The sequence below is a fragment of the Copadichromis virginalis genome, linkage group LG19, assembly GCF_057382275.1.
Source record: "Copadichromis virginalis isolate Kocher_CV1m ecotype Utaka linkage group LG19, C_Virginalis_male_GT1.1, whole genome shotgun sequence".
NCBI lineage: Eukaryota > Metazoa > Chordata > Actinopteri > Cichliformes > Cichlidae > Copadichromis > Copadichromis virginalis.
The window spans coordinates 34,368,159-34,375,931 of record NC_140636.1 but is presented as its reverse complement, the minus strand read 5'-3'; the positions used below and the strand labels follow the sequence as shown (position 1 = coordinate 34,375,931).

The window sequence follows — 7,773 nt, the reverse complement described above, 5'->3', positions numbered from 1 at the left end:
TTCAAGTCAACTTTCTAAGGCCTGCATTCATTGTGCGGATGCGGACAACTGCCATGTCTTAAAAACAGCCACAATGCATTCCCTCCTAATGACTAATGCCCGAGGTGACCTCATATCGCAGTTGTGCCACCAAAGCAAAATTCCACAAACCCGTTGACTCTTTCTTCCAGGCATCCACTCAGACCACGCTGATCGCAAACACCACGCGCACGCACGCAGGTTGGTGATGTCACAGAAATCACAGATTGGCTACTCTCGATGCCCCGGGCTTAATATAAACACACAGCGGGGAAATAAATGCCAAATTTGCCACCTCCTTTTTGTGTCGCTTTTAACTCATTCACTGCCATTGACGTCTATAGCCGTCAATGGCAGTGAATGAGTCAATGGGTTTAACTCATTCACTGCCAATGGCTGGCAGTGAATGAGTTAATAGACAATTTTTATAATATTATTCAATATTTGCAGGTAATTACATTAGTAAAACTCTAGGAACAAGGCTGCAAAATGCATTTAAGTTTTAAAAATTTCAAAAAGAAAGGTGGACCGCAGCGTGCACAACAGCTCGAAAGTGCAGGCTGAGTGTTTCTCTCCACTGCGTGAGATTCAAATGTCAGTGCCCAAAACCAAACATTTAATTGGAAAACCTGTTAGGCACCCAAGCACCAATTACATCAGAAATGATAACATTAAGGAAATTAAAACATTAGTTGGATTGGTTGATGACAAAGACTGGAGACAATAAACCTCACTAATCTTTTAATAGACATTTCTTTTCAATTAGATCAGTCTTCTTCAGCAAATTGATTTACATTCTCAACTCAATTAAAATGCTTCCGACTGGACCAAAGTGCTTTGCTCAAATTAATTTATTGTGTGACATTTTCTGAACAAGACTTGGTAACCTCTGAAATAATGAAAGAAAACAAAGAAAATACCTTCAGTTGTTTAACTGCCTCCGGCTGACGAGGCCTCAACTTAAACGGCGCGATATGAAATTATGTTCTGTATTAGAGAATCTCAGATAAAACGCCGCGCTGTGTAATGAAGATGAAATGGAAAGTAAAAGGCACGGGGACGTGATAAAATGAAAAGAAAAACACTGGCTAAGCAGATGCTTTTTGTTTGGATTAAACCTCGTGGAAATTCTCGACAATGTGATTTTTGTTTTCAGTACAAAGAAAAATCAGAGCCAATCGCTCAGTTCCTAGAAATAGAGCAATGTATTTACAGAAGGGTAACAGCATCATCTAGTGATTGTCTGCTGTATCGCACATACATCTCAGCTTTGACCCAAACTTGACTGATTCAACTCCGACGGAGTAAGTTGAATACTTTTAAGTGTATATTGTATGCAAATATGTTTTCACATTTCAACCAATTGCTACAATTCTTTATAAATTTAAGTTTCTGCATATATAATGTTTAATTCTATTAAATATCGAGCATCAGACTGCGTCATGCACACTATTCTCCACACAGGGGTGCACTTGTCACTGTGTAGAATCTGAGAGGATGCCAAGAGAATTAGGACAGCAAACACTGCAAACTGACCCTATGAAGTACTGAATGAAATGTTTTGCCATAACAGATTTTTCATTTGCAAAATGTGCGTCTGGATGCTGGAGAAGCATGGATGATTTTGCACTGTCAGTGTGTGCGTTGTAAAATAAAAAAATAATTAAAAAAAAAAAAGATCTGGTCTCCTTAGCGGGGTCCTGGAAAGACAAAGGCAGGATCAAAGACCCCTGAGCTAGAAACAATAGGAGCCGTGGGACTCGGGGCACTGGGAGAGTCCCTCTGTTTAATCTCCTGCTCGTGGAGCTTTTTGGCAGGCTCGCACAGGGAGGGCCCTCGGAGCAGAAGGGAGTGTAACTTGAGAATGGAAGCCGCTGACTTTAGGCTGCCCTTCAGACAACCACTTCTTGGTGTAGTTTGGTGCGATCACCAGTAAATCTTTATTAATTTTAATTGGAGCCCCCATTTAAAAGAGCAATTAAAGCGGATTAATCGAGCCCATCCCGTATAATGTCTTCTGTTAATTAGTTTGTCAGCACTGTTTTAATATCGCTTAATGACTTCATATTTCAGGGATGACATTAAAGGGATGCTGAAGGAAAAGAAATGGCCTTATCACAATGCACTGCTTTAATGGGAGATGTCCCCCCGCCAGCGGGCAAGGTCAGGCCCGGGGCCCGCTGGGGCGAAAGAGGCTTCAGGGTCCCACCAAGACAGCCACCTCCAGGGATCCACTGCCTCACACACAGTGCCTACCACACAGCAAGTGTCGTACACATAATCTTTCTCATACACTCATACAGACAGCTGTGGAAAAGAGGAGACCGGTGGCTGTTTGCCACATTTTTTAAATTCCAAACTATACATCGAATTAGTTTAGACTGTAATTTTCTTCCTAACATCATAGATTTTAAGTAGCTGGCAATAAAAAGAGAAAGGGAAGAGACAATGGCGTTGATGATATAACCAGAAGTCAAGACTCCCAAAATGTTTACTTTTGAATACACTGCACTCCAGGTGACAGAGACAACCAGGCTGCATCTTCCCATTCAAATCATCAGAGCTCCTTTATCTCCAATCCAACACCGACCGATGTGTGTAGCTATACAGCTCACAAAGTGGGTATTTTTTTAGCGGAAAAAGATGTAAAAACCTGAGCTAGGTAGGGACCGAGGAAGCAACAACCATACAAAGAGCAAGCAAAAAAACACATCTAATATAAAAAGTCTTTAAAGTACGTTGGTCATTTTAGTGCTGTTGTTTAATAACATGTAAACCATATTCCTTTGCAAAGTGGCAGATGTTCAACAGGAGCATTAAGAATCTGATCATGGTTTTATAGTCCTAGTTCTCTTTGTGATTACTGTACCCCTGCCTTACATAGTTCCTGTACATTACCCTGTAATGCCTCCTTCACAATGACACCAAGCCAAAGGTGGCCAGGCAGCAAGAGGTTTATAAAAAAAATCAACAGCACATCTTCCTTATTGCAGCAATGGCTGCTGCGCATCCCCGCTAATTTGAGTGTTCCCTCGCACCTCCACTCTCCTCAGCAGATTCATAAATCTCATTCCCATTATCCCGCTAATTAGCCGGGATTACAGGAGCATGTAATGCCCCCGCTTCCCAATAGATTGATTGGAGGACGGTCTCTTTGTTTTGAAATCACTTCCTGATTGATGTACAGAGCCCTAGTTTGCAATTGTAATGGCCCAGATGTTAACAATCAAATGTGTTTCCGCTCCAGGAAGTAACAGTCTGTCATGGAAGAGGAGCCAGTCGAGCGTGTAACGACACATCACAGGAGTGTGGGGATGGAGGGCCTGCAGAGGAGGGATGGAGGCATGAAGAGGGGGGTAGGTAGTGGGGCCCTGGCTTAAATTGCTGCTGAGAGAGGGCATAATGATGCCCATGCTACCATCTGAAATGAAAGTTCTGTGTTTTTGCTGTCTCTCTGAATAGAGTATTGGATATACTGGCCTTTACATTGTGCGCTAATATTGCTGTCTATCTAATCTGCTCATCCTGCCATGCCTGATCATTTTAACTGAATTTTTAGACTTTGATATAACAAGGTTTTTGTTTACAAGAGATACCGAAGCCGTTCCTAAAACTCCATCGCAGCATCACCGCTGAAGATGTTATCAGTGCAGGACTCCAGTCTTCACTCCGTCACGCTGATCCACTTTCAGACAGTAGAGGGCACTATTGTCTAACCCAACCGAATCCTCTGTTTTTCCTCATTCCCTTTTTCTTACCCTTCACCAATAAATCACTTTCCCAGATAGTTAATGGATATAGAAGCAGATCATGAGTGAGCTATCTGTGGGGCGATAATTTAAGTGAAGATCCCCACACTGATTGCAGTGAAAGGTTATTTATTTCAACAATAATGCAGGACACAAAGGGGGGAATCTGGGCAAGATTACCAGCTAGGGTATGCTAGAGTGCTCATCTTCAATGGAGCAGCATGTAAATTGGGTTCACTTTCCCCAATGAAAATACAGACTGCAGTTTATTTCAACTTTATGCACATGGAAGGCTGTGCTTCCCTCTCAAGGGTGGCTGGGGACTTGGAGATGGCTGAGCATATTAGGGGAGGGTGGGTTTAGACCTTGAAAAATGCCCTTTTTGTCCCTGAGTCTCTGGAAGGCTAAACTACTGAGGTATGGTCCCCCATCCACCAGTTCACTCTCTTCTAATTAAAAAGCATGATGACAATAAGGAATGGTCTAAAGCACGGTGGCCTGAATAACAGACAGCATAAGCTCGGACTCCTAAATAGGACTGAGGTAAACTGTGTGTGTGTGTGTATGTGTTTTACTGCGCTTGTCTGTGACTGTGTGTTTGTGTATTGTGTACATATTGATGCTGGGCACTAGGGCTGCCACGATTTGTCGACTAGTCACGATTACGTCGACTATCAAAATCGTCGACGACTGATTTAATAGTCGACGCGTCGTTCGAAACTTTGTACGATCACAAAAGACGCAGGAATAAGTGGCAGGATTTAAGAGTGTAATAACGGACTGAAACAGAAGATGGCAGCATTGCATGTACAAGGATGCCAGCTGCCGTTAAACCCCGAAGAAGAAGAAGAAGAAGAAGAAGAAGCAGCTGTGTCCCAGAATTCATAGCGCGGCCCAGCGCAGTTTCCAACAATGGCGGCAGCTGGTTAGTTTTAATGTTACTCTTATTATTCTTTCTGGGTCACAAAATAAACGTTTAACATATTTTCAGCCGAGAATGTAGCTGTGTAAACCTCAAATATCTGCTCAGTTTATCAGGACACCACATATTTTCAAAAGCGCTCCGACGTTTTCGGAGACATCTGTTACCCACTAGCTCGTTAGCGAGCCGGGGGCTAGGCTCACTAGCGCCGTGAGAACACCGGACTCCCCGCAAATCGTTTTCAAACCCACCGCCGTCTTTCGCTACTCAGGTTAAATATATATGAGTCACTTAGATAACTTAAAATGTTATTGTTTGGCTTTTTTTTTTAGTATTTTATTTGTTCCTGAGTAAATCAGTTTGTCTGAGATTAAAGTTATAGTTTTTACACAGCTGAATAAACGTCAAGCAGACAGCTGATTATCAGAAGTGTGAGATGCTCCAGAATATACTCCAGTGTCCTGTTATATTTTAGATAGCAAGGAGTTTATTAAACTTCACCGAAACAATCTGCAAATTTCATTAAAATTTAATAAACTATCATCTTGTCTTTATTTTTAGTTAGCACAGACCTTAAACACTTAAAGCTGTAAGCTAATGGATGATGATCTGATTAGTCGACTAATCGCAAAAATAATCGGTGACTAGTCGACTATCAAAATAATCGTTTGTGGCAGCCCTACTGGGCACTATTGATTGACTTTGTTGGTGGAAAAACTGCATGGGCACAAAAGCCAGCTTGGCACAGATACTCCAATTCTCTCCTTGTGCAGAAAAACGCATGATTAAGGCCCAAGTGACATGTCTAAAAAGTCCTGGAGAGAGAAGAGGAACTTGCTCCATATGCTGCCCCACATCCAGAAAGTATGGCACTATGTGGTTCTGCATCACATCCAGCAGCCTCTAATCACTAGGGTCTATAAACAAATGCCACAGCAGAGTAGAGCGACTTAAAAGCTGCAGTGTACACTGCTTTGAGCAGTTCAATATACAATATACACTTTTACATGTCTATCATTGCTCCAGGCTTTCAACTATGTTGTCACCCATGATATGCATCAGACATGGATCCAATGCTGTGTGAGATATAACCATTGGGTAAAGGATGGGAGCCCTTGAGCTTCATGATAAGCACTGTCACAGAGACATAACATATGTATCTATGCTATGCTTTGCTTAACGCTCCAGCAGGCTTTGGCTGGCTTCACCTGGGGTGGCAGGTGAATTCCCCTGTTGAGTACCAATCCCCACGGGAGAAGGGATCAAAGCATGGTGTCTGAAGTAATGCAGGGAATAAGCGGGCACGAATAGCCAAAACAGGTACATCTCTAGGACTCCGAAGTCTCCAGGGGGGGGATCTCAAACCGCAGATGGACTTACTGATCATCTGACTCCTTCCTCCTCAGGGTGATGGAAACTAAGCAGCCGTTAGAATGCAGCCTTCTCTCCAGATGGGTGGATCACAGGTCAAATCGTCCCAGACAACTGACTGGGGACATTTGGGTGGCTGGTCCCAGGGGGACAGCACGGGACAAGAGGGAACCTGCCTGAGACTGGCAGCTGCAGCACTCCCTCCTGGCCTAACACACCCGAGGGTGTACCTGCTGCTCGACTTGTGCCCCAGTGGCATGTGACAAATGGTGACATGCTTCCGCTCCCTGCTTTGTTAGATCGGTGGCCCTGATTGAAAGCAAAGCAGCAGGCACCTCTCACACCCATATGTCTGCAGAGGATCGGAGAGAAAGGAACGCAAGAGGGGGCAGACTCATCTTCAGCTTTAGCGAAAGGCTCAGACAAATGAAAATAAAGTGATATCATTCCAGTGCATAAACGTATGCAATTTTCTGCAATAATGGGGTAGTGAAGATGAGCATATGCACTGCCATCTTTTTATTTACATATGGATGAGTCCACTTTTGTTTTCACGCACACTACTCTCTTCATTAAAATGTGCAGCTCAAGTGATTCAAAGAGGGATCATATTTCACAGAGGAATGAGGAGAGTTCCAAAGGATTTTGAAGAAATAAAACAAGAAAGGAGACAACTGAGCCAGGCCTTCCACTGAAGTTCAGGCAGCCTTTATTAAAAGTGCAGCATGATTGATAACCTGTCAGTCATTGGAATAATCACCACCAATCCCAACTCTCGCAGCCAGCTCAGCTTCCCGCCCTCATCCTTTATGCCCCTATCACCCCGAACACATCCACTTGCCATTGAAAACCTGTAATTGAATGAGTTTTTGTCATTATTGTGATTAATCATATTAATTTGAACTAATTAAGAGATGGTTCGAAGTTATGACAATTAGATTAATGAAATTAGTTTTAACTTTTTTTTCACCCAACCCAATAAAAAAGGGAAAATCAGACCACGACTGTTATGAAACAGTTGGCAATCTGGATTTTGGGACTAATTGAATGTCTGATTTTATTAATGATGAAATTTATAAAAGTCCTTGAGGGGGAAATTAACGCGGATTCAGCTGCTAAGAGTGGAAAATTAATTAAAATTCCTGGAGATATCCCTGTCATTAAAGGCACAGGCCCTGTTAACCCTGGTCCTACTGTGAATAGCTAGTGTATACACAGGGGCTCTCCACTGTGAATGGAAGGAGATGTGCATATATATATTTTAGGGATGACATTTTTTTAACCTTTGCATAGTTAGGCTTCTGTCTGCATTAGAGAGCCATTACATCCCAAATGTAGAAGACTATCAGTAAAATCAGGCCATACTTAAAACTAAAGTACCATTAGCTATAAATGTCCAATACCAAAATCAATAAGAAATTAAGACATATTTAAATTGAAGCTTCTCATCTAAATTAGTCTTTGTTAGTTGTGCATTTTTAGCCATATCATTTACTTGGTTTAGTGCTCTGATTTAAACTCAGTACCTTAAAAAATACAGTAAAACACAGCAATGAAATAACAATTGCTATGGGATTTTCTAAGGAAGCTGTATACAGAAATTCATCCATAAAACATAAATCAAAATTCTGGCATCTTTGGTGTTTGATTCCAAATGTCTCCCAAACCATTGCCCTTAGCGACTTATTTTCTCATTAGCTCTTATTATCTTTG

At 42.1% G+C, this 7,773-nt stretch overlaps 1 long non-coding RNA gene across 1 annotated transcript; it reads left to right on the top strand.

Annotated features, from left to right (window-relative positions):
- Positions 1 to 4,405: 4,405 nt before the first annotated feature.
- On the top strand, positions 4,406 to 6,908 carry LOC146686640 (uncharacterized). The gene is made up of 3 exons (XR_014916708.1): positions 4,406 to 4,692; positions 5,878 to 6,009; positions 6,096 to 6,908. It is a non-coding gene; the product is annotated as an uncharacterized LOC146686640 (long non-coding RNA).
- Positions 6,909 to 7,773: the final 865 nt, after the last annotated feature.